The sequence below is a fragment of the Pinus tabuliformis genome, chromosome J (genome assembly GCF_031772625.1).
Source record: "Pinus tabuliformis cultivar Carrire ecotype Pingquan chromosome J, CPIR1, whole genome shotgun sequence".
Classification (NCBI taxonomy): domain Eukaryota; kingdom Viridiplantae; phylum Streptophyta; class Pinopsida; order Pinales; family Pinaceae; genus Pinus; species Pinus tabuliformis.
In genome coordinates, this window is record NC_142295.1 from 399,520,848 (window position 1) to 399,548,164 (window position 27,317).

The 27,317-nt window shown below is 34.9% G+C and overlaps 1 pseudogene; it reads right to left on the reverse strand.

The window, feature by feature from the left end:
- Positions 1 to 4,456: 4,456 nt before the first annotated feature.
- On the reverse strand, positions 4,457 to 22,257 carry LOC149227465 (large ribosomal subunit protein eL8y-like; annotated as a pseudogene).
- Positions 22,258 to 27,317: the final 5,060 nt, after the last annotated feature.

Below are 27,317 nucleotides of genomic sequence, written 5' to 3' on the forward strand. Positions count from 1 at the left end.
TTTGATAATCCTTGCTAGGCTCAGCAATTACCCTTTGGAGTCTCTTTCGTTTTCATCTTCATCTTCAACTTCACTATTTCCCACTTCATCTTCAAGATGAGAAAAATCACAACAACCTGTTATATTTAAGGCAAAAAAATAACCCAAAGTCTTCTCCAGTTGCAGCTCCTCTGCCCACCTTGATCAAACTTGAATATGTACACACTTGGTTTTGAGGCATGTACGTCTATTGGCTATTGGTTGACAGTTTGAACGAATGAATTGAGGGAAGGGAGACGTGATGTTTGAATTATTATGTATATAAATGAAGAGGAATATTCTTCAGTTATGCCTATGGCAATGAGGTTGATCAGCTCCTCAGAAAAAAAACATCTGAAACTCCTCTTTCGCCTCTGCTCTATAAGGACACGGTCTTGCTATTATTCTCGCAAATGGCCTCATTACAAAGTTTATTGGGCCTGACTAAACCCAATTTATTTCTTCGAATAGTAGAATAATAGAGACAATTACAAAATGTTGAACAGAAGAGGTCGAAATGCACCATTCTTTGATCCATTTCACACCCGCAGATTTCTTGAACTTGGTTTGTTTTGGCTGGCTTGATTCTCCTGTTCTTGGGGATTGGGGTAGGGATGTTGTTGCTCTAGTGCCTCCATTTCCCTGTTGTTCTCAAATGGAATTCCGAGATTCGAACTCATCACCTCTTTTCCTCTTCACTCCACCTCCCCCTCGCCTCTAAAACTGTGCAATATCTCACTCGCTCGTTGTAAATATGTCAATGTAGTATTGTATATAAATCTCATAAAATTCAACCAACTTATAATTCAGGGCTCTAATCTCTAAGTTTGACTTTGGGTCATTAACATGGTGATTCCCTGTCTCAACCACTAAACCACAGGCCAAGAAACAAAAGACTATAAAATGTTACGATCATTACCATAGTAAACCCAATGACTCTACACAAGAATTTATTCTTTACTAGAAGAACATATTGCTTACTCATATCCACAAAAAAAAAGCAAGGTGGAAAGTATTATGCAGAAAAAAATCTTTGTTATTATAACTTGTAGCATTTTTCCAACCAACAAAACTATCTGCACATTTTGGAAGATCAAATGGCAATAAGTTTTGAAGAATTCAATTAGAAAACATCGAAGATCATTGGCTCACATGATTAATGGTATCCTGCCCTATGAATCTAATATTTTTATGCACTTACAATTAAGGGAGAAAATAAGATCCAAAGAATGTATACCACATGGACCAATAAACAATCTATTTGATAATCCTTGCTAGGCTCAGGATAAAAAACATTATTTCTCCTTAAATCCTTCACATCCAATACAAATGTTGTACAACACAAGGCTCATGCTGCTGTCAATCAAGAAATAGTTCTGATCGAGAGTGCCACTAGGTTCCTTCAATCTAATAGAGTGATTAATGCACCAAACATAGGTGTACCAGCTGCAACGACTTATATCATTTTATTGATGATGCCATGTTAAAATCAATGTGATACAGTTAAGTCACCTTTAAGCAGAATCTCATTGCAATTTCTATACAAGGATGTATGTCCTATCATTAGTCATTATCACTAAAATAACTTTAGTGCTCACTGTTAACACTTGGACCACAATCTATAAGTATGATGTAGTTTTGTAGAACAAATGTTCCAAAGTAGCCTCAAGAAAGGATGAAAATTGGTGTTTTATTGTTTGTCTTGGATAAGCTTAAACTGTGCATAAAGAATTCACTCATACCAAGGGATAGTTGAAAGCTTAGACATTACCAACTCACAAAAACTTCTTCAGATTTATAAGTTTAGATCTTTGTATTTGTTTGCAACAACTCTATGGAATTACCTTTAGAATTATGCCAAGACTTTAACCTTAAAAATGTGCCAAGAATTATTCCTAGAAGTCTTAATTCATCCATGGTTTCACATCCTATGGCATTTTCCAAAATTGATTTCGATGTATAACATTCCAATCAAACTTTAATTCTTCTTTAGCAATTTTTTGTCAAATGTTTATGCTTATTCAATAAATCACAGGTGAAAAAAAGATGAATGCAAACCCAACTATAAATTCTCTTAATGCACATTTCCATAACAAAATCCTCTTTTTCATATTTGGCTAATTTTTCTTGTATTCATTTATTCATTTGGGCAGCGTTGTTGGATCGATTTGTTGCATCTCGGTAGTATTGTTGTCAAGGAAAATTTTAAGGATGGAAATTTATCTTAAACTTTAGAAACCTTGGTGAATCCTTCTAGTCCCTAACATGAAAAATATAAAATGTTTAGCAACATGTTTGTAAAAATATTCAAATTTATAATGATTTTATATAGTCTCTCAAAAACTTTGCCGATTTTTAAGGTAAATTAATTTTATGATATAAAATTTGGGCAAATAATTTTTACGAAAAATGAAAATTAGCGAATAATCTTTTTGGAAAAACATAGAAAATTAGCCCACCTGTGAATATTAGCCCCTAACATTTTCCCTGATTGTTGGTTGCAATTCTGCTTTTGGGTTTTGCGTTGAATGCAAATTTTTTATCTTCGGTTGTAGTTTGAATGCCATTATGTATTCTGGTTATTAGAGAATGTGTACACTTCTTTATAAGAGGGCATTAAATGAAGCCAATGTGAGATTGAGTGAGTCTCTTGTGGTTGAGAAGAAAGCACCGGAGAAAACTAAGAGTGAGAAGTTGTCGACTGATGAGCTTGAGCAGGACACCATTGAGGCTGCTCAGAATAGGGATCAAGGTCGACAATTTGAAGTTGAAACTGTGTAGAGACAACATGCTTTTGATGTGGTTTGCTTGCAGTATGCAACTCAAGAGCTTCAATGGGTCAAGAAAAACCTCTCCATTGCGATGGATCCTAAGGACACCGTAGCCAAATAAGGATTTTGAAAGAGGCTCTCAATTCGGCATATGCATCATGTTTAATGGTTAAGAATGAAAGTGATGCTATTGTTGCAAAACTGGGAATTTGAAGCCAAATAAGCATCTGCAATGGCAAGTAAGGCTAATGAAGAGGTTCAATTGTTGAATAAATAATTGACCAATGTTACGGATATTGAGTTGAAGTTGTGTGATGGACCAAAGTTGAGGTTAACATAACCAAAGAAAATGCAACTAAATTATTATATTCCCTTGAAGAAGCTGAAGTTGAGATTGTTGCAGCAAAAGAAGATGCACAAAGTGCTAATATGGAAATTTCTATTGTCAAAGATGCTCTTCCGGACAAAGAAAATGAGCTTCATCTAAGAAATCAAATGACAATTATGTGTCAATTACAAAAGAAGAGTATGATTTGTTATACAAGAAAGCACAAGAGGTTGAAGAACATGCAAGTAAAAGAATAGTAAAGGTCCTTGCCCAGGTGGATCATGCTAATATCAAGGAAAGGGAAGCCCTGCAAAAGTTAATTGTGGTGAATTCAGATCTCAAGGTGAGTAGGAAAATTACAGATCAATATTTTGAGCAGCTAGAGGTTGTCCCAATAGCCAAACTAGCCCTAGAAGGAGATTTTAAAAAGTTGAAGGAAGGGCCAGAGTATTGGAAGAAGGTTGTTGTAGTAACGACATCTCACAATGGAGAAATGAGTGGAAAGATAGCTAAATTAACAAAGTATAGCTCAATGTCAGGCTAGATTCTCATTCAACATATTGGAAGTAGGTGTAGAAGACTTGCAAGCATTATTAGATTAATTATTATTCCAAATGCAGACAAAACACCTTCAAAAATAAAAAGATATAATTTAATAAAAATAAGACCATCTCAAGAAAGAGAAAATGTCTTGGAATCAAACATAGAGCCTTCAAGTAATTTCATGCTAGGGTAAACCATCTTCTAATCAAGGAACAAGAAATTCTAAAACATTAGAAAGGAAAATGTCATCCAATGGAGATAATTTTGTTAGAAAGGAAAATGTCATTCAATGGAGATACTTTTGTTAGAAAGGAAAATGTCATTCAATTTAGATACTTTTACCATAGTGCAAAAAGTAAAATATATGAAAGTTCATATAAACCCATGCTACAAGATTTGAGTATATAGTTCTTAGCACGTCAAAATAAGGCACACAAAACCAAAAATAGATAGCTACATACATATTTAAACACTATACACACTTAAAAGTATATAGCAATATAAATCAACAACAATAACATAACAAAAGACAAAATGAAGATATTATCATCACAACATACAAAAGGTTGTAGAGAATGCATAAGGCCAATGAATGTGTATGATATATTGTTTACTCAACAATTTATCCAGTTGAAAAATGGACAAGTTTTCTAAGCCTTAAGCTAAAATTGACTTTAGAGAATTCCTTAGTACAAACTTTATTATGTTAATATACCTATATATCAAATTGCAACAAACTACATAAGGCAATCCAATAAAAATTTCAACATTGAACAAATATTCCGAGGATTTATTCTTAAGCGAGCCTCTTTACTACTTCCTTGGCCAAATTTTTTTCCTTGGTCTTTGTTTTTGCCTGAGATTTGGTTCCCATAATGCCACCACCCCATTGTGACCGATACTCATCAAACTTGTCAATGTAGTTAGCCTGCAAGAAGAGTTAATTTATAATTTTGATTTTATGTGGCATTGTTTGATGAGTAAAACATAGTGACTTATAATAACTTATGTGCACCTTTATTTCCTCAACAATATTGCTAAATTCCTTCTTGTCCTCATTCTTCACATAAGTCAAGCACAAGGTTGTTGTTTCTTTTGTGCACAATCTGCAAAAAAATAAATTGCTTAGTGCAGAAGTTCTACATATCAGTTTTCCATGAAAAGTAATCACATATTACTTACAATAAAAAATTGCATAGTGCAGAAGGCATATTAGTTTCCCATGAAAATTAATCACATATTACTTACAATTTAAGCTTATGTGAACTCTGTCATGCTAAAAAACAGTTAATAAAGGTTATAAATATGCATACCCCTCAAGGAGATGTTTGCCCTTGGTAATTGCATATGGGATGTTTATTTTTCTACAAAGTGAAGGAAGCCATACTACCAACTCAATTGGATCGATATCATGTGCAATGACTACCAATTTAGCTTTAATCTACACGCATACAAATATTCCTTATCATGACTGAGAAGAAGAAATAATTTGTTGGAGGAATACATAAAAATACCCCAAAAACAAAGAGCTCTGTTAAAATGCATATTGGAGAAACAATTACAATTACAATTGCAATACTTGCTCAATTAGGTAGGTTACTTGATTAATTACATATTTCATAACAATAGGTTTCTTCACTTCAACATGTAGAATTTCTCACTTTTGATCACCTTATAAAGCAATATACTAAAGCAAAATACTTGATCTACTTCTACAAACAAACTTGCGGAAGCTTAACCGATTTTGAGCAAGATCACATAGAACTCATATAATAGAGAATGAGAAATCAATGACACATGAACAAAGAAGAATACTCTGGGGAAAGCCTCAGCTAAAAACCCTGCTATGTGTAATATCATACAAGTGGAAATATCTTTGTATTACACAAAGCTTTGTTTCACACGCTATCCAGCTCTTAGTACAATCCCTTAATGCTGCTCATAGACAGAATAGACACAACATATGCCTTCCTTCAGTCCTCCAAGCCTCCCATTTCCTTGCACAGTTTCTCCTAGGTCCTCTGGCTGCCACCTGTGTGAATTCACCTCTCACACAACTCACCAAACTCAGAAATAACTGCGCAATCCTCAAGGAATGAATTCCTTCTGCATGCAAGAGATATCCTCAAGGGAATATTCCTGCAACTGATAGTACAATGTCCCATCCTCTGATCTCAACTGGGTCTCTGACTGAACTGACATGCATGAGTTATTTATGAGAGAATATTCAGTTATCTGAAGTACACTAATTACATGCATGCATGCATTAACTAACTGAACTCACAATTAGATCCAAAAAATGTTGGAACTAATCTATCTGGACTTAACTCAGTTAACTGAGCTAACTAATTACAACTCAAAGTACAACTCATCCTGATCTCCTTAATTAAGGGATAACTTCCTCAATCAAAGAGATAATTGTTGCATGTCTTCACATAGACTTCATGTTTGATTTTCTCCAACTAATTAACTCAAGATGAATTAATTAATTATTTTTCAAACAGTTGCTAAGATCAAATTTGAATTTTAATTCTCAAGTTTAGTTCAGGGACTAAATAAAATTGGAATGTATCCCGAAATGCTATTTATAGCATTTCTATATTTAACATTTCTTTTTTCTATTTCCAACATTGCCTCTCAAAAAGAAAGGGATTATTTGTCACCCTGATCTTGTATCTATGGAACTCGAATTTGCATTTTGACAATGCCTTAGTCAAAATATCTGCATCCTACTCCTCGATCAAAACATATAGCAACAACATGATCCTCTTGACCACACAGTCTCGAAGATGATGATACCGGATATCGATGTGATTGGACCTGTCATGAAATACTGGATTCTCAGAGAGTTTGATACAACTATGATTATCGTAATAGATCACAAGTGGATCCATCCTCTGATCAAACAATCCAACTAGAATTTTCCACATCCAAATGGCCTCACATGTTGCCTAATTGGTAGCCATGTATTCAGCCTCTATTGAGCTAAGTGCAACTGACCTCTGTTTCCTGCTATACCAAGAAACTGAAGTTGAACCAAGGTTGAAAATTCCTCCTGAAGTGCTCTTCTGATCTGATGGACTCCTTGCCCAATCTACATCTGTGAAGCCCTGAAGCTTCACTCCCTTTGTCCATCTTTACCATAATCCATACTAAGATGTGCCTTTGAGGTATCTCAGCACATGCTTCGCTGCCTTCAAAACCAACTTAGTAGGCTGAACCATATCTTGACTCAGTTGGTTCACCACAAAGCACAAATTTGGTCGTGTGTTTACTAAATACATCAATGAACCCAAAAGTTGCTAATAAATAGTAGCAGTTACTACCTCACCTGAAGTAGCATCCTCCTTCCTCCAGTTACCTGCTAGAGGAGTCTGCATGGGCTTGCACTTCTCCATGTGGAATCTCCTAAGTATCTCATTGGCATACTTTCCTTGAGACACAAACACTTCCCCATCCTTATGCCACACTTCCATGCATAGAAAGTAGTGCATAAGACTCATGTCTTTCATCTCAAACTCTCTTGCAAGGTCCTCCTTGCAAGACTTGATCAATTGATCATCACCTGCCAATATCAGATCATCAACATAAAGAACAATGATCAATGGCTTACCTTCTACCATGATGTGGTATAGGTTCACATCTGCATCACTCTTTATGAAGCCCAACCTGGTGAAATAGTTTTCGATTCTGGTGTACCAAGCACGAGGTGATTACTTCAGCTCATACAAATCTCTCTTGAGTCGACACACATGCGACTCACAATCGAAGGTCTCAAAACCTTCTAGCTGCTCTATGTACACCTCGTCCTCAATCTTACCATTGAGGAACGTAGTCTTCACATCCATCTAATGGATCTTCCAACCCATCTGTGCTAATAGTGCCAACATCGATCTGATAGATGAGTACCTTGACACAGGAGCAAAAGTCTCATCATAGTCGATCCCCTCGACCTATGAGAAACCACGGGCAACAAACCTTGCCTTTTGTTTCTCAACACTACCATCATCTGCTTGCTTTACCTTGTAAATCCATCGGGAACTCACCATTGACTTGTCCTCCAGTCTTGGAACAACATCCCAAACACTGTTCCAAACTATGGAGACGTACTCCTCGACCATAACATCAACCCAGACTGGTTGCTGCACTGGTTCCTCAAAGGAAGATGGTGCGGTCTCTATACAGTCCCCAACCAGGGCCATGTAACCAGTGTACCACTCGGGTGACCTCCTCTGTCTGCGCTGAGAAGATGGCTATCCCACATTCTCTCTCACATCCATCATCAATATTTCAACTTCCCTTGAGTATTTCCACCCATCTCTGGAAGACTCTGCATGAGTGGATGTCTCCACTCCTGGATCCTCTACATGCGGCTACTCCACATCAGTCCGAGGCTCCTCCTCCTTAGGAAAGAAATGTTCATCCTCTGCATGCAACTTGAGCTCCCTCTCAAGGGATACTCACATGGCCTTCTGCTCATCGAACTTCAGATCTCTGCGTACCACTGTCCTCTGACTGGTAGGCAAGAACACTTGATAGTTGTGGGGTGTATCAGTGTACCCCACAAGTATCTCGAACTCAGCTGTTGACTCTAGCTTCTTCCGGGCATCTTTGGTCACATGGAAAAATATCGATGACCCAAAGATCCTGAAGTGACTCACATCTAGTCTCTTCTCTAAAAAAGCTTCCTATGGTGTCTTCATTCCCAGTATACGATGCGGGCTTTTATTCTGCAAGTATACTGCTGCATTGCATGCCTCAACCCACAAATGAAGTGGTAGGCCTTCATCATGCATCATCGCCCGAGCTTCTCCCACAATTGTTCTGTTCTTCCTTTCAGCCACCCCATTCTGCTATGGGTTATGGGGTGCCGTCAACTCCCGTTTAATTCCTTCTGATACACATAAGTCCTTAAACTATTGAGAGATATACTCTCCACCATTGTCATTTCACAAGGCCCTTATTTTCTTTCCAGATTCTTTCTCAACCAAGGCTTTGAACTCACAAAACCTTGAGAAGGTTTGATCATTATTCTGCATGAAGTAGATCCAACATCTACGAGAAAAATCATCAATAAAAATAACATAGTACCTTCGTTTAGCGGTGGAGGCTTTTATTTCTCCAACTTGACTATCTCGATCTTGGAAGGAATATTTTCATACTTACCCAAGGTACAACCTTTGCATGTATCCACTTGCTCCAGTTTACCCTTGGGAAGTCCGGTAGAAATCTGTTGCATGATCTTGAAGGCCCCATGGTGCAAGTGGCCCAATCTTCTATGCCATAGCTCGCCAATATCTTGGCTTTGCACCAACTTTGCTTTGGAACTCAATGCAGCACAATCATCTACTTCCAGCTTGTAGAGATTATTTACTTGAATCCCAATTCTCTTGGTCTGTCCCGTGCTGATGTGCCTCAGGAATGCCTTTCCTTTATTAAAGACTACATCATAGGCTTTGTCTTCCAACATAGCGACGGATACTAGGTTCTTCTTTAGACCAAGCACATACTTTACATCAGTCATGGTGAGAGGAGCTCCATGCTCTGTCTGAAACACAATCGTGCCTTCACCTGAAACACGGTACTTTCCATTATCGCCCATCTCTCTACGCATCTGGAGGTCCTTCTCGTCCAAGGTACTAAACAAACTCTTGTCGTCAGTCATGTGGAATGCGGATCCACTATCCAGGTACCAAACACATCCCACCATCGACGAAACCATGCATTTGATGAGGGTGAAATCCAATTTGAACTGTGAGGTCAATGCCTCACCATATAATCCTTTCGAGGATCCCTTATTGGATTTCTTTTGTGGACAATTTGTAGCATAATGGCTCACCTCATGATAATGAAAGCATCGCACTTTCGATTTGTCAATCTTCTTCCCACGATGGGAAGAACTCGACTTGGAATGGGAAGCCTTCCCTTTCCCTTTCCTCGCCTTACTCGCTAAGGCTATATTTTCTTCATCATCATGCTTTGATGAATAACCATCTCTAGTGCTTCTCCTTATCTCCTCTTGCATCAGATCCAACCACATTTGTTCCCAATCTGGCAGTTTCTTTCTTCCATTTACTGAGTCTTGGTAGCTATGCCAGCTCTTAGGAAGACCAAGGAGAGCAAGACTCACCATGTCATTAGCAGCTGTCGTGATTCCTACACTTCCAAGCTCATCCCTACAGGTGGTGAGCTTGTTTAGATATGTAGAGACCGTGTCACCCTTTTCACACTCGATTATCCGAAGCTTGTCTTTTAGTGCCAGCTTCCTTTGATCGCTACTGTTCTTATATAGATCCTTCAATGTTTTCCACATTGAAAACGGTGTTTGCTTCCCATGGATACTCGAGATAATGTGGTCTCGAACTCCCTCAAGAAGAATCCTCCTTGCTCTAGCCACACATTTCTTCCATTCCGCCAATTCTTGGGTATTAGCTGCTGCTAGCTTGGGGACTTCTTGATCAATGAAGTCCTTCAAGTAGTTGTCCTCTAATACCACTTCCATGCGATCCTTCCAGGTTATATAATTTGAGCTGCCATCGAGGGCATACTTGAGTCTCAAACTGTTGAACGCCATTGGTGAAATTTGAGATGTGATAAGAATTCAATTTCTATAACTAGGAACTTCAAAGTTCGAACTTCTCCCTTCTTTGTATATTGTTCTCTGTTTTGAACGCCTTTGCTCTGAAACCATGTAGAATTTCTCATTGTAGATCACTTGATAATGCAATATACTAAAGCAAAATACTTGATCTACTTCTACAAAAAAACTTGCGGAAGCTTAATCGATTTTGAGCAAGATCAAATAGAACACATATAACAGAGAATGAGAAATCAATCACACATGAACACATAAGAATACTATAGGGAAAGCCTCAACTAAAAACCCCACTATCTGTAATATCATACAAGTGGAAATATCTCCGGATTACACAAAGCTTTAGCTCACAAGCTATCCAGATATCAGTACAATCCCTCAATGCTGATCATAGACAAAATAGACACAAGATATGCCTTCCTTCAGTCCTCCAAGCCTCCTATTTCCTTGTGCAGTTTCTCTTGGATCCTTTGGCTGCCACCTGTGTGAATTCACCTCTCACAAAACTCACCAAACTCAAAAATCACTGTGCAATCCTAAAGGAGTGAATTCCTTCTGCATGCAAGAGATATCCTCAAGGGAATATTCCTGCAACTGATAGTACACTGTCCCATCCTTTGATCTCAACTGGGTCTCTGACTAAACTGACATGCATGAGTTATTTATGAGAGAATATTCAGTTATCTGAAGTACACTAGTTACATGCATGCATGCATTAACTAACTGAACTCACAATCAGTTCCACAAACTGTTGGAACTAATCTAACTGGACTTAATTCAATTAACTAAGTTAACTAATTACAACTCAAAGTATAACTCATCTTGATCTCCTTAATTAAGGGATAAGTTCCTCAATCAAAGGGATAACTATTGCATGTCTTAACATAGACTTCATGTTTGATTTTCTCCAACTAATTAACTCAAGATGAATTAATTAATTATTTTTCAAACTAAGATCAAATTCTCATTTTAGTTCAGGGACTAATTAAAATTGGAATGTATCTCGAAATTCTATTTATAGCAATGCTAGTTTTAGAATTTCTATATTTAGCATTTCTTGTTGCTATTTTCAACACAGCAATTTTCCCTTCTGCCTGACCCTAGGATTTTTTTAGAAGCCTTTCCTTCTCTGCAACTTTATCTTCTAGTCTATATTTTTTAATCATCTTGAAAAGGTTGACAACTACATTAAAACAAAAGGTATAAGCCAAAGGGCTCAACCAATACACAATGTAAAAAAACAACCACAGACAGTATAAAATAAAAGATACAACTACTCTATCTACTCTAACAATATACATCGGTCCTTTAAAGATCATTTCAAAATAAGAAGCAAAAAAAGCATAATTCATTCATAACTAAAATACCAAAAATAATTAAAAGCAGAAAAATTCTACTTCAAGGTGGTCTTGGCAAAAAATAATGTTGCTACACAATGATCTATATTTGAGCACAACGATAAAAAACATGCACAACAATTATTTCTCATATTTGTCAAACATTGGTGGAAAGAAAATTATATGGTAATCATCAATAAAACCATATTCATATGTTACGCAATTAAGTCAACAAAATATAGAATTGATTGAGATACTCTACATAATAAATATGAACTGAAAGGATCTATTTCCAGGTGTTTTAACTTTTTTCTTTGTTATTATGAGTATGAAAATATCTTGAAAGCTTACCCTTGAGTCAAACTCTGTTCGGCTTTTCTGATGGGCCACGTTAACATATTCATAAGTCATATTTTCTGAATATGAATCAAGCTCACAAATAGTCAAATTCACCAACAAGAAGTTAGGCTCACATTCCCTCATCATTGAAGCTTTCTAATTATGGCCAAACAACTACAAAAATCAAATTAGTTGTTGTTAATAATTTTTGGTTTTCTTTTAATTCTATAATTCAGTTTTAAAGGATGTTTAAACTTTAGTTTCTTGTACAATAGTTGTTGTTATTCAAGTGTTTTTATAGTTTTACAGAGGTAATCGAGTTTGATTTTATCTAGGGGAAATGACATCATAAAATCAAGCCCATCCACTATGCTCCCTATACTATTCTATAGTAGGTTGGTGCGAATGCATGTGATTTAGATTTTCCTTTCTAGCTTGGAAAAATAAAGAATAGTGACTTATAATAGCTTATGCACACCTTTATTTCCTTGGCAATATTGCTAAATTCCTTCTTGTCCTCGTTCTTCACAAAAGTCAGGCACAAGGTTGTTGTTTTTTGTGCACAATCTGCAACAAAAAAATTCTTAGTGCAAAAGTTCTACATATCAGTTTCCCATGAAAAGTAATCACATATTAATTACAATTTAACAAAAATAGTTAACAAAGATTATAAATATACATACCCCTCCAAGACATGTTTGCCCTTGACAATTGCATATGGGATGTTTATTTTTCTACAAAGTGCAAGAAGCCATACTACCAACTCAATTGGATCAACATCATGTGAAATGACTACTAATTCAACTTTACTCTGCACACACACAAATATTCCTTATCATGACTGAGAAGAAGAAATAATTTGTTGGAGGATTACATAGGAATACCCCAAAAAGAAAGAGCTATGTTAAATATTATAAAAGGAATTTGCTGAGGAACATAGGATACAACTGTTTTGAGAGTCAATATTCTTATGCATTTTATGTTTAAACATAAAAATCTAGGAGAAAAGAACACCAAGGTAACTCTAAAACTGAATTTGACTGAATCTTCCAGCTCACATCCAAGGAGCAGAGTTGTTGGAGAAAAAGTGAAGCAGAAGGAACTCAACAGAAGAAGTTTTGAGTAAATTCCAACAAAGGGCATGACAAGAACAAAAATGAGCATATCATGCATTTAGAAAGGGAGCAACTGGGTAGTCATGCTCAAAAAGGGGAGGATTCATTATATCACCCAAATGAGGTAAACAAAGACACAACTATGTCATTCCAACATAAAGATCCAAATGTCAATTCATGCCAAAAAGAGAAGCTTATGGAGCAAGAAAGATCCAAATGTCAATTCATGCCAAAAAGGGAAACTTATGCGGCAAGAAGGTTTTCAAATCAATAGATTTACTAGGATTCCTAATGCAGATAATTTGGAGAACAATGCAGAAATTTATGAGCAAACACCAGAAAGAAACTACTAGTTTCATTCAAACAATGTGATTTTGGACTTTTAATCCTAAAACAGAAAGGTTGGAAATACTTCAGTCTATGACAACAATGACGACGATGAAGACAATGACGATGACGACGAGGACATGTATCACACAACAAGGATATTTTTATTTCTTTGCTATAAATAAATCTCATTTTTTTTAATTAAAATATATTAAAATTAATTTTCAAATATATATTACTTTTTCCTCTTGGCAATAAAAATATTTAATTATTAATAGATGAATTTCTATTTGGTGGGATTTTTTATGTTTTTATTCAACTAAATTTAAAAATCTATAATATTATGGAGAGAGTGATGAGAGTTAATAGGCCTCACAAATTATAACCTTGCTTTGATACCATATGTAACAATCCATATTTAAAATATACAACTAAATTTATTAATAATCAACACACAAACTGTTCAACTAAATGACATAGAATTTTTGAAACCATTAGCAGAGAAGACTTACTAGTAGTGATGATATACCTTACATATGATTCCGAGTTGTAATGCTACATAGATCTTGTTGACCGCAACAAAGGTTTGGGGATGACTCTCCACCCAACCATAGGCTCAGTTGCACATAATATTTCTACAGTTGGCCACCCCAAGCCCTAAATCAACTACTACTGCTAGGGAATCCTTTGTCTCACAACAATCTCCTTCCAAAGGTATGAATAATGCTTCTCATCTCCCTTTTTTCCCATTAACTAGAAAAGTTGGTTGGAAAAATGGAATGGGATTGGAAAGATATCCACATGCACACAATCCATGTGTCAACATGCCAACTTTTATTTATTTATTATAAGATTTACTTAATTCAACCTTTTTTTCTTAATTTTTTTTCTTATTCTATTATTTATTGTTTTATTTCATTATATATTAATATTGTTTCATTTATTATTATTAATATTATGGGGCATTACATAATAATGTAATCCAAATGTATTACTGAAATATTTATTACATTTATTATTTTATTTTCTAGTTAAAGCATGTTCCTCATGCTTTCATGGTTTATTGAGTCAAAATAAATTTGTCATGAGTAAAAAAAAGTACTTGAGTCAAAGTCCCATTTGGACTATTGTAAGAAAAAAGAAAAATATTTTATTTTGAGTCAAAATAGCCAAAAATGTCACCACAAGCCCAAGTCAGTGTCCTGGACATGTCGACCTAGAAGAGGCAACTATTCGATATTCGACCCTCTTGGATGTGTATAAATAAGACAAGTTCGACCTCATTTCATCACTCACTCGCAACTTCGATTTTTGTGCAAGAAAAAGGAAGAATTTTAGTGAAAGTCAAAAGATAAAGAAAGCAGAGTCAAAAAAGAGAAAAGTTATATTTTTTGCCCTAATATATTCACATGTGCAAGATTTTTTGTGGTATTTCAGCATTGGTACAGGGTCGAAATTTAGCCATTTATTGCAAGTTTGAAAATTCTATGGTTTGATAAAAATTTCAGATATTTGACTAGTGTTGACCTTCCTGACTTTGATTTGGTTGGAAGAGAAGTGAAAGAGGGCTGACTTGGGTCTTATCGCAGTGTTAGTCTTGGTTTTTGGGTCTTGGAAATCTCAGTTTGATCTCATTCTATAAGAAGAGGGTTTTTTGGGTTTTCCCCCTTGTGGGGTTTTTCCCTGGCTTGGAGCCTACATCTTTATGTTCTTTGTCACTTTTGATCTTCATGTTTGTATATTTTTGGTAATTTCTTGATGAAGAAAGGGTCATAGCATGGATCTAAATTACATATTTTAGCGAAATGAGGACATGTTTTGGTGAAAAACGTATGCTCAATCAAGCAATTTTTAAGTGCTTGATCGAGCGTTTAAACAAACCCTCAATCGAGACATTTGCTAACTTGAGTTAATGACTTGATCGAGAGTTATGGCTCAATCGAGCTATATTTTTTTATCAAGCTATATTTTACCATTAATAACATTAATAAATTTTGGTAAGGGGGATGACATGTTAGGATTTTTAATGGCTCAATTGAGCCTATGGCTCAATCGAGCCGCTGGTTAACCACATATGCGACTCGATTGAGGGTTACTTTAATGATTGATCGAGTAATTTTAATTTTTATTTTAAGCGCTCGATTGAGCTCTTGAAGTCCTAAAAATTACTGTTTCAGCACCCCTTCTGCAAATTCCTCTGCAACCCCATTTTGTACCCTAGTTGATTTAGGGCAGAATTAGTCCTTAAGTAGTGGAGTTGATCATGTTGGATTCGTGAAGTAATCCTCTATCCAATGGCATATGAATTTGAAACTTTTGAATTCATATGATATTTTTCATCTAATTTCTTTTAAACATAACACTTGAAATTTTTTTGGTCAGTTTCAAAGGGGATGAATAAAAAATCAATAACATAAAATATACACAACGAAAAAATTTCAAAAAATACCACTATCTTCACTGATGAGTCCTCTGCAAAAAGGTACTGTTTGTTTTTCAAGTTATTTTAAGAGTTGAAAAAAATCTTACGTGAACATAAGTCTCCAAAATGCAATTGAAATATTACTTCACCAACTTTGAAAAATAATAAAAAATATAATTTTGCATTAAAAAACAAAATTTTAATATGAAAAATTAGTTATTTCTGTGTAATCATGTTTACATATATATATATATATTTACAATTACACATTTTAGACTAAGTTATGCTAGGTGAACGCACACATACCTCTTAAGCTTTGCAAAAATTTGAAAGGACATATATTGCATTTAATGGAATATTGAGAGATTATACGACACTAATTTGTTTTACAAAAAATATCATTAGGACAAAAACATAATTCTCCACATAATTTGGCCCAAAAGTGTAACCCATATTCTTGCTTTCACCCGTAATAAAAGGCCAACAACATTCTTAATTAATTATCAAACATATTGATTTCTCAACATGGTATCAGAGTCAGGGTGATGGAAGGGCAACTTAAAGATCACTCTTGTTGGAACATTTGAAGATAGTTCTACAATAATCATCAACTACATTGGATGACATCATTTGTAATAATTATAATTGAAGAAATTCTTTTATCAAGGTAAATAGGAAGAATATCCAAATACCATCATATTTGTAGCAGAAGAAGGCCACTGTAGCAACTATCTTTCTCTCTATATCATTGAATGCTTTTGGAAACATTGTCAAGTTCATCATCATAGAAACTACTACATTATTGTAGTAGCCACCCTTGAAGACATCACTACAAGAATTCAATAACATATTTGAATAATCTTGGAAGCATCATCAACATTATTGAAGTGCTTCTATATTAACCTACTCTTCTTTGACAAGTAAGTACTTTACTACATTATATGTATCAATGCTCTAGTCAAATGAGATTTGTTTGTAAGGAAGGAAACATGCTCGATGGAGCCTCTAATTTCAAGGCTTGGAAGAAAAGAATTGATTTGATTCTCATAGAAAATGAAGTCATGGATTTTGTTCTTGGTAAAGTTTCAGAACCAGATAAGAACAATGCTCAAGCAATGGAAAAATAAAATAAGAGAGAAGCCATGGCTCAAAGAATCCTCTTTTAGTCTATAAAAGATGATCTCATCTCCTTTGTTTCAGATTTGTCCACATTCGAAGAAGTCTATGAAAAATTGGTGAGATTATATTCCGTCAATACTATTTGTTAGAAAATATCACCAAGAAATAAACTTTATAGAACAAGGATATCAAAATATGAAGATATGGCCTCATATCTTATGAAGGTCTCAAAATTTATGGATCAATTTCAAGGAATTGTAAAAGTAATATCTAATTCGGAATTAATCACTTTTGTACTCAATTCCCTACCTCCAGATTGGAGTGGTTTTGTAAGTAGCAAATATGCAAGAAAATAAATTCCAATATTCAAAAAAATTTAGGCACAATGTGTTCTAGAAGAAGCAATAATAAGGTCCAGGAATGACACCAAACCTAATAGTGAAAATGCTCAAACTTTTGCTACTAGATCAAAGAAGAATTTTGGAAGATTTGGAAAATTTTGAACCTTGTCATAGGTACAATAACAACAAGTACAATCAACCATGTGGAAATCGAGACATGTCTAAAGTGCAATGCTTTGGTTGCAATGGATTTGGAGATTATAAAAGAGATTGTCCCAAAGATCCTAAGAGCAAGAAGAACACCAAAAAGAAAGAAAGAAGTGAATATTACATTTCAAAAGATGAAGAAGCTAAGAAGTCAAAGATTGAAGACAACAAGGACCTCTATTATTAAAGGATTTGACTAATACTATGTTTGCATACAATTTATTTGTATGGGAGTTAGAGTAGAAATTACAATTACATTTGTGTAGAAGAGTTTTGAGATTCACAAATTATAGTATCATGAAGAAGCATATAGCATTGGAAGAAGTAAATTATATATGAAGTTATAGAAGGGATATACTCCATTTCATATCTTCACAAAAGAGTTGAAATCAATCACATCATCCAATTAGCCAAAATAGAAGAGTTTGGGTCATAAAAAATTGTGTTCACATCATTATGCAGTCACAAGCATTCTACAGTCACCAAAGAAATTATTTTCATCATGAATATATTGAACCAATCGTATAACAAGTAAGGACTGCAAGATTTACAATAGAAGCAAAAATATAATAAAATCAAGGTTGTTTTTCAACAATATAGAAGTTTCAAAGTTTAACATTTGAATGGAAGAATTAAAAGAATTTATCATAAATATATTCTACTAGAAGTACATGGAAACAACATTGAAGCAATCTAGAAGTATAAAAGTATGAAAATAGTCTAAAAGCAACATGGAAGCATAAAAGAAGGAACCTCATCATTTATGGACATCATCTTCAAAGAATGTTAATGTAGCAGTTCAAAAGTAGTCAACCAAACGAAAGCATGAGAGAAAGAAGTATGTTTGTCTCAAAAAATGTTCTTCATTAGACATCTAGAAAATGACTCATATCTTCAAAAGAATTGAAGGAAGAATTTAATGCATGAAATATAGTTGGACATGAAATTAATAGAATAGACATGATATGTCTTGGTAAAAGAGTTGAAAAGGAAATTCAAGATACTTCTAGATGGACATTTGACATATGGCAACAAACACACATCATTGGAAGAACTTTTTGATACTACCATTGGTATTTATTCAGAATAATTTCTTGAATATTATTAAGAAGGAAGTAATGTTGACTTCAGAAGGAGCTAGAAGCATAAATTGACTTGAAGGATATTACAACTAGAAAATTGGAGCAACATCAACTATTTTGGAAACTCTGAGAATAAGGAATGACATCAATAATGTCTGGGATATGGTAAGGCTTCACGATTTTTTTATATAGAAGGAGTATATACACTATAGGGGAAGAAAAGGAAGTGAATTGATAGAAGAAGTCATGAGACAATTTGTTGTTCACTTTATGATATATTGGATTTGATATTGATAAATAATCATCTCACCCACCTCATCTAGAAAGAAGAAGCTATAATTAGTTGTTTTGTCAGGTATTATTGCTGATAAAGATACCACTGATGATTGGAAGCTGTTATAATTTCTTGGAAGCTGTTATAATCACTGATAAAGATGCCTACTACATTGCTCTTAGTGGAGGTTAATCATCATCATCATCATCATCATGATTTGTTGAATTGAATGAATATTTTATTTATGTTTTAGAAAAGAGAGTTGTCAACTCCAGTTTGAGCACAAATGAAATCAAGTGGCGTCACACATCACCCTCATTATGGGCTTTAAAATACACCTCTCACACAACCATTAATTTGATTAAATTTTCAATTAAAAATAATTTTTAATGTTATAACCATATATGAGTTGTATTTAATTAAAGTTTCAATTGAAAATAAAACTTTAATTTTATAATCTTTCATACTTGGCTTTTCTCAGTATCTTCTCTTTTGGTCTCAGATCAATGAGCTCTTGTACTCAATCTTCATGTGTACACTCCCTTCTAGTACTTGATCCTTATGTGTACTCTCTTTTATCATGACAATAGGCATAAGATTCTTCGATAGCAACAAGAGTAAGGAGTAAAGGAAAAGGATTCTTTAACAACAGGAGTAAGGAGTAGAGGTAGCACTTGCATCATAGTGCATCATATATTACTAGTTGGATTATTGATTATTACATTGTTGTTAGACTCTTTATGATTCCTTCCAATAATGACATCTAGAGCATGGTTTTGACCTGTCTCGACTCAATCACTTTTGTCAATTTGCAACAAAACCTTCACAAAACCTTGTAATTAAACATAAAACCCTATAAACAACAACTCAAATATTATAACAATGAATTTGTAAAACCAAATTAGGCACTTTCCATTCTATAAAAGAAATGTGGAAAAATAACTATGTACTTTGGGCAATTGCAAGTAAGAATAGGTGCCCAAGTGTCAATACCAATGGACTTTGTAAGTCCTCGCCTTCTTTCATCTAGGTTTTGTAAGTATGGCAATGGATTCATACTTTGTAAGTCCTCGTCTTCTTCCATCTAGGTTTTGTAAATATGTAAATGGATTCATTACTTATCACTATTGATGAAGTAAAGAAAAGCACATATGTAGCTTGAGACCGCTAAGTAAGGGGTAGGGGAAAATATCAATGAAGTATTTGGTTCTATAGAAAAAATGTGTCTATCCACATGTTCTACAAATTGATCAAGGTTTTTCCCACATACATTTGACACCTACAAATTCTGGTGATAAAGACAAAACTTGGGTGACCCCTGCATTTTAGCCTTTGAAAGTGGAGGAAATTCCAACATGAAGATATTAGAAACTATAACTTTCCATCCCATTCACCCTTTGTTTGTTTGATTCCACTTTTCATTTTCAGTTTGTTTGGCTTATATTGAGGTGTATTTCTTTATGCAAATCTACCACCCCAAGTGAGCATAGCTTTCATATATCAATTTGAGATCTATAAGTGATGGCTTACGGATTCAACACTCCCCCACAAATTGGGTAAGAAATCCAACAAATAAAATTGATAAATTGTTCCTTACTATTCCCAGCAAATAAAATTGATAAATTGTTCCTTACTATTTATGATTGACTGGTAATATTTTCCATGCATACTTCATTTTCAACCTCTCAAACAAACCCCTAAAAATTCTAAATCACTGGAGAAGGACTATACAATATTTGATGAACAATATATATACATATCATCTCTACATGCATTTCAGAGATCTTTTCAACACACCAAGGAATTCGAGAAAGCAACCAATGCACTAAACTCTTATTTTCAAGTATGGGGTAAAGTGTTCATATATTATCTTTCCTATGTTCAAATATTTAGTCGAAGTGAAGAGTGATTGAAACTCTCTGGTTATCTTATTCAGTTTTAGCTACCAATACATATATAAAGATGGATCAAAACTAAGCATGTGGATACATCTAGGAAGAGGACCATATTTCTTATTGGTGGATAACACATTGAGTTTTTATATATTGAAAATAAATTTGATATGCTACTAATTAGCAAATCTGAGGCATATCTATGTATAATTTCGTTGCTTTGTCATATTATTAATTAGCAAATATGATGCATGTAGATGTCTTTTCTTATGGACATGCACAACAAATTGATGCACCATGACAACATATATTGTACTTTTGTATGCAAGATTAACACTCGCAGAGTAATTTTCATTGATCATGCATCATTATCATCAACACCAATAATTTTCATTGTTCATGCATTATTATAATCGACACAGTACATAATAGATTAGACATCCTTGGAAATTTTGTGCATGGATTGAATGTTATGGAAAAATAACACCAAGATACAAATTAAGATATAGTCTGCCCATAATTTTAGTGTGCTCCTTAAACTACTTCATTCACAATTGAGAATGGGAGACATTTTTGAAGCGAGTCATAGTTGCATCACTAAAATAAAATTAATCAATAGTAGAAAAGTAGAATTATTATTTTTATAAAAATACATTGGAATTAATCAAAAGTAGAAGTATTATTTATAGTAAATACAACATGCTTCTCATGTCGGAGAAAAATGTCATTTTGAGAATTTAAAATCAAAAATATTATTTATAAAAAATATAACATGCTTCCACACCATCAATGTAGTGAAAAATGTCATTTTGGAAAATTTAAAATTTAAAATATTATTTATAAAAAATATAACATGCTTCTACACCATCAATATAGCTCAATATGTTGGAGAAGAATGCCATTTTAGACCCAAAAAAATGAATTTAATTTATAGAAAATACAACATACTTCCACATCATCGAATTTACAGTCCAGGATGTTGGAGAAAAATACTTCCACATCATCAATACAATCCAGTATATTGGAGAAAAATGCCATTTTGAGAAAAAAAAAAGAAATGTAACATATAAAAAATACAACATGCTTCTACACCAGCAAATTTACAGTCCAACATGTTAGGAGAAAAATGCCATTTCTGGGAAAACTACAAGTCCAATTGGTTGCACAGAAACATATATAGTAGGTCTACCCGATCCAATTGTTTGAACAGAAGCAAATTTAGCAACTTCATTAAAACGTTGAGATGCCACCATACGCAATCATTCAATTCCAGTCTTGTGGGCAGGTATACCGTCTGCCATTGAGCCTTGTTATTATAATGGGATCAAAGTTTTTTAAGTTTAATTGGGATCTAAAGCTTTTTAGTTTAATTGTGTGGTTGTATGTTTGACATTCATATTTTATGTTTTATATGGTTTAATATCATAGCTTTACATTGTAATTTTATTCAATTAGGATCCTTTTTATCAGTTTAATTATGGGGTCAAGATCATACTGAGTCCTTGCGGCAAAACCGAGTAAGCACCGAATGCTGGACTCACCGGCATGTCGGCACCACGGCTCCACTTACTCGACGCGAAATCGAAGATGAAAATGGTTTTGAGTCTCTCCTCTTGGGGTATGGGATTACATCCGCCTAACAAAACCAGCGTTTGGTTGACGCAAAGATAGTCACAAAAAAAAGGAATTCCGTTATGACAGCCCGGGAAGTGGGGAAGGGGAGGAAGTGTTTTCCGGGTGCCTCGCAGAGGGTCGAACACAGAAATCACCATTTGTGGATTAGGATGAGCGTCATCCAGAAATTCCAAGCCTCAAACATGGTCTGATCCTTAACAAACCTATGAAGATATCTGTTCTGGATGTAGTTAGCACAATTAAGTGCTTCAGCGCATAGCTTATGAGGCAGTGACTTAGCATGCAACATGCAGGAAGCCATCTCTTTGAGAGATTGGTTCTTTCTCTCAGCAACTCCGTTCTGTTGCGGACTGTATGGAACTGTGTACTGCAATTGTATGCCAGACTGAAGGCAAAGGTTCCGAAGTGTTGTGTTAAAATATGCCCCCCCCATTGTCTGTACAGAGGGCTTTGATCTTTCTCTCTTACTGTGTCTCAACTAGTGCTTTGAAATCTTCAGAGTGCTCAAAAACTTCAGATTTGTTCCTGAGAAGATACACCCAAGATTTGTTCCTGAGAAGATACACCCAAGTATACTGTGAGAAATCATCAATAAATCTAAGCACATACCTTGCTTTGTTGATGGAAGGATGAGGAAAAGGCCCCATGAGATCACTATGGATCAGATCTAAAGGAGAGGATGCTATGTGAGTCTTGCCAGTGTCAAACTTTTCTCTAGGATGTTTGCCAAGGACACACCCTTCACAAACTCCTTTGGAGAAACTGATATTTGGCAAGCCTTCCACCATCTCATGCTTGCTTAGTTGCTGCATATACCTATAATTTAAGTGACCAAACCTCTCATGCCAAATCCTACTACTATCATCAGCATGTGTAAGCAATAAGGAGGATTCAGATTTAATAAATTCAGAAAATATATACAGTCTGGCTCCATTGTTTACCTTACCGGTTGCAATTTTGGAGTTGCTATGTAGGTCATATATGTTCACTGCATCTAGAGTGTATTCCACTCTCTTTCTGGTGTCGGAATGAGTGATCTGATAAACTGAAAGTAGGGATACCGAATGTTTTGGAACATGAAGCACATCTTCAAAGCTTCCATTTAAAAGTTCCACTCTACCTTTTGCGATGACCTCAATAGGTGAGTCATCTCCCATGAGAATGGGAGGTCCTTTGCATGCATCCAAAGAGGAATAGACTTCCTTTGCAGCAACCATATGATGTGATGCACTAGAATCTATAATCCATGCATCAGGGGAAGAATTAATTGCAACTAAAGCATGAAAATTGTTACCTTTCCCGTGTGGCGGATCCTCAATTTTCTTCTTGGCGCTCTGAGGGATGTGGTCCCCAAGGTTGTGCTTCTGAAGGATTTCTGCCATTTAATCAATTTGTTTCTTCATGCAAGAGGATTCTGGATAGAATCCTCTTTGACAGTAGGTGCATCTGTTTCCTTTCTTCCCTTTCTCATTTCTCGAGCCGGAGGAGTCATTGAAGGGTTTGGTGTACCCTTCTTTCTTTGGATTGGAATGTGCTTTTCCCTTGTCTTTTTGCTGCTGATTTTTTTTATTTGAATCAGATATGTGATTTTTATTGTTGCTGCCATCATGCACAGCAAGTGCATGCACTTTTGGAGGTTTGATTTTCCCCATGCCAAGGAGTTTATCTTGCTTAAAATAAGGGACTCCATAAATTCTTTGAGAGAAGGCATAGTGTAGGATTCACCTGTTGCGAGCCTTACTAAATGAAATGTAGACACAAAGATGAAGTATTCCGATCCGAGCTTTGACATAATAGAGAGAATTTGGCGACTCTCCTCCTTGGATTTGTCAATTCCACAACCCTTGAGTTGCAGCAATAGATCATTATATTTGGTGAAGAAGTCTTGAATTCTGTCATAGTTTCGTGGATCCAATAACAGCAGCTCCACTTCGAGCAGATGTCCTTTCATCTCATCTTGTTTCTCGTAGAGTTCTTCAACCTTTTTCCAAATCTCATTGGGAGTATTGCAGGCAGATAGATGAAACTGCAACTTTGGAGAGATGCACATGCATATGGATCCGTGGGCCTCATCCGTACGGTTGAGGTACTTGGATTTATCTATGGCTGAAGTGGGTTCCACTTCTGCAGCCATGGTAATCCTGTACAACCCTTTTTGATGAAGGTATTGAGCCATTTGGTCCTTCCATTCGTGATAGTTGTACGATGTTAGGATTGATGCTTTGGGAAACTCCATTTTTCTGTCAATCTTCGATCTCCAAGTTGTAATACCTGCAAAATAAAGTACTGGTGCGCCTTTTATCTAGCAACCTGTGGGCTCTGATACCATGTGGAGGTTTGTCGTTACACCAAAACCCGCAGGTGTTGGTAAACGTTACAAATCAGTAACTAAGATCCCCAGGATGGAAATTATAGATTCCATAGAGGTGCGGTGATTCTTCCAACACTTAGAAGTCCCATGCTTTTTCATGTCTTCATAGAACTCATGGTGCTTCATAGCGGTCTCCCAGGTTTTGCAAACTGCTCTAAAGTTTCCATGGGAATTGTAAGGAACTCTTAATAGACACTCTCGCCGTAATTGCCATGGAAGAACAGCGGAAGGCTCCATTTAAGAGATGTACTACCAGATAGTGAATATGAACTTGGGAGACTCTTTGAAATCAGATAAGCCAGAACCTAAGCTAACCTAAGTACAGAAGTAGACTTTTCCTGCTTGGATAGGCTAAGCACAATAACTTCCGTCGATACCAAAGCCAGATGGAACATAACATACAATAAAGAAGCACAAAGATGGAATGAAAGGGAGAAAGATCAGAATAAATAAGAATTCAGGTAACAACAGCGAAACCCTACCAACTTAACCAAAAATGGTAAATTTTTATTTTTATTTTTTATTTTTCGGTATGGGGTAAATTGTTCCCTTTTTCTTTTTTTAAGGGTCTTTTTTTCCTTTTCGAAGTTACGGAAGATATAAATAGATTTAATATTTTGAATATACTTTAATTGTGGAGGAGGGTTTATAGGTCAAACTTGTATTTACAATATACTATTATGATATTTTTAAGTAATTTTAAGGGTTATTGAAGATACAAATAGATTTAATATTTTGAATACACTTTAATTGTGGAAGGTTTATAGGTCAAACTTGTATTTACAATATACCATTATGGTATTTTAAGTAATTTTAAGAAAAAAACATGCCAAAAAATTCCCTTTTTTTGCTACAGCCAAATGTAGGGTAATAGGGTAAATGTGTACGACTCAAATGTAAGATGTGAGATGCTAAATATTTTTTAAGTGTAATTTTGGCTTTTATCAATAAAATTATGAACAATTTTTTAGATTAAAGAAAATATAATATACATATCACATTAAAATATATAACATATATATAATACTTATCAAATAATATCTATTTTACCATATCAATAAAAATAATGATTTCATAACCATTAACTTATAAATATGATCTTTTACAATACCATGGACCAATATCTAGAAGAGAAAGATGGAGAGAGGGAGGGAAAAAGTGAGAGGAGGGAAGAAAATCATAATACTATGGGCTAATACCATGGTCTATCAATACCATGGGCCATCTAGGATTTTGATTATTATGTTATGGATCTAGGTTTTTAATTATTCTATTGCAAAGGAAACGCCGTAAGGCATAAATTGAGGAACAATTTAAATAAGATGCAAAGATGTAGCAGAAATGAAATCGTAAAGCTGTATAAATTGAAGTTGATTTTGGGTGCCTAAGACTATATTTTATATTAATTATTAAATTAATATTGCATATACATCTCAAAAAATTCAACCAACTTATAATTCAGGGCAATCTCTAAGTATGGATTTGGGTCATTAACATGGTGATGCCTTGTCTCAACCACTAAACCACCATAGTAAACCCAATGAGTCTATACACAAGAATTTATTCTTCATTGGAAGAGCAGCAACTCTACACACAAGAATTTATTCTTTACTAGAAGAACATATTTCTTACCCATATCCACAAAAAGAATGCAATGTGGAAAGAATTCCGCAAAACAAAATCTCTGTTATTATAACTTATAGCATTGTTCAAACCAACAAAACTATCTGCACATTTTGGAAGATCAAATGGCAATAAGTTTTGAAGAATTCAATTAGAAAATTTCCAAGATCATTGGCTCACATGAATAATGTTACCCTACACATAAGAATTTATTCTTTATTGGAAGAGCATATTTCTTACCCATATCCACAAAAAGAATGCAATGTGGAAAGCATTCTACAGAACAAAATCTATGTTATTATAACTTATAGCATTGTTCAAAACAACAAAACTATCTGCACATTTTGGAAGATCAAATGGCAATAAGTTTTGAAGAATTCAATTAGAAAATGTCCAAGATCATTGGCTCACATGATTAATGGTACCCTCTCCCATGAATCTATTATTTTTATGCACTTACAATTAAGGGAGAAAACAAGATCCAAAGAATGTATACCACAGGGACAAATAAACAGTTTATTTGATAATCCTTGCTAGGCTCAGCAATTACCCTTTGGAGTCTCTTTCGTTTTCATCTTCATCTTCAACTTCACTATTTCCCACTTCATCTTCAAGACGAGAAAAATCACAACAACCTGTTATATGTAAGGCAAAAAAATAACCCAAAGTCTTCTCCAGTTGCAGCTCCTCTGCCCACCTTGATCAAACCTGAATATGTACACACTTGGTTTTGAGGCAAGTACGTCTATTGGCTATTGGTTGACAGTCTGAACGAATGAATCGAGGGAAGGGAGACGTGATGTTTGAATTATTATGTATATAAATGAAGAGGAATATTCTTTAGCTATGCCCATGGCAATGGGGTTGATCAGCTCCTCAGACAAAAAACATCTGAAACTCCTATTCCGCCTTTGCTCTCTAAGGACACAGTCTTGCTATTATTCTCGCAAATGGCCTCGTTACAAAGTTTATTGGGCC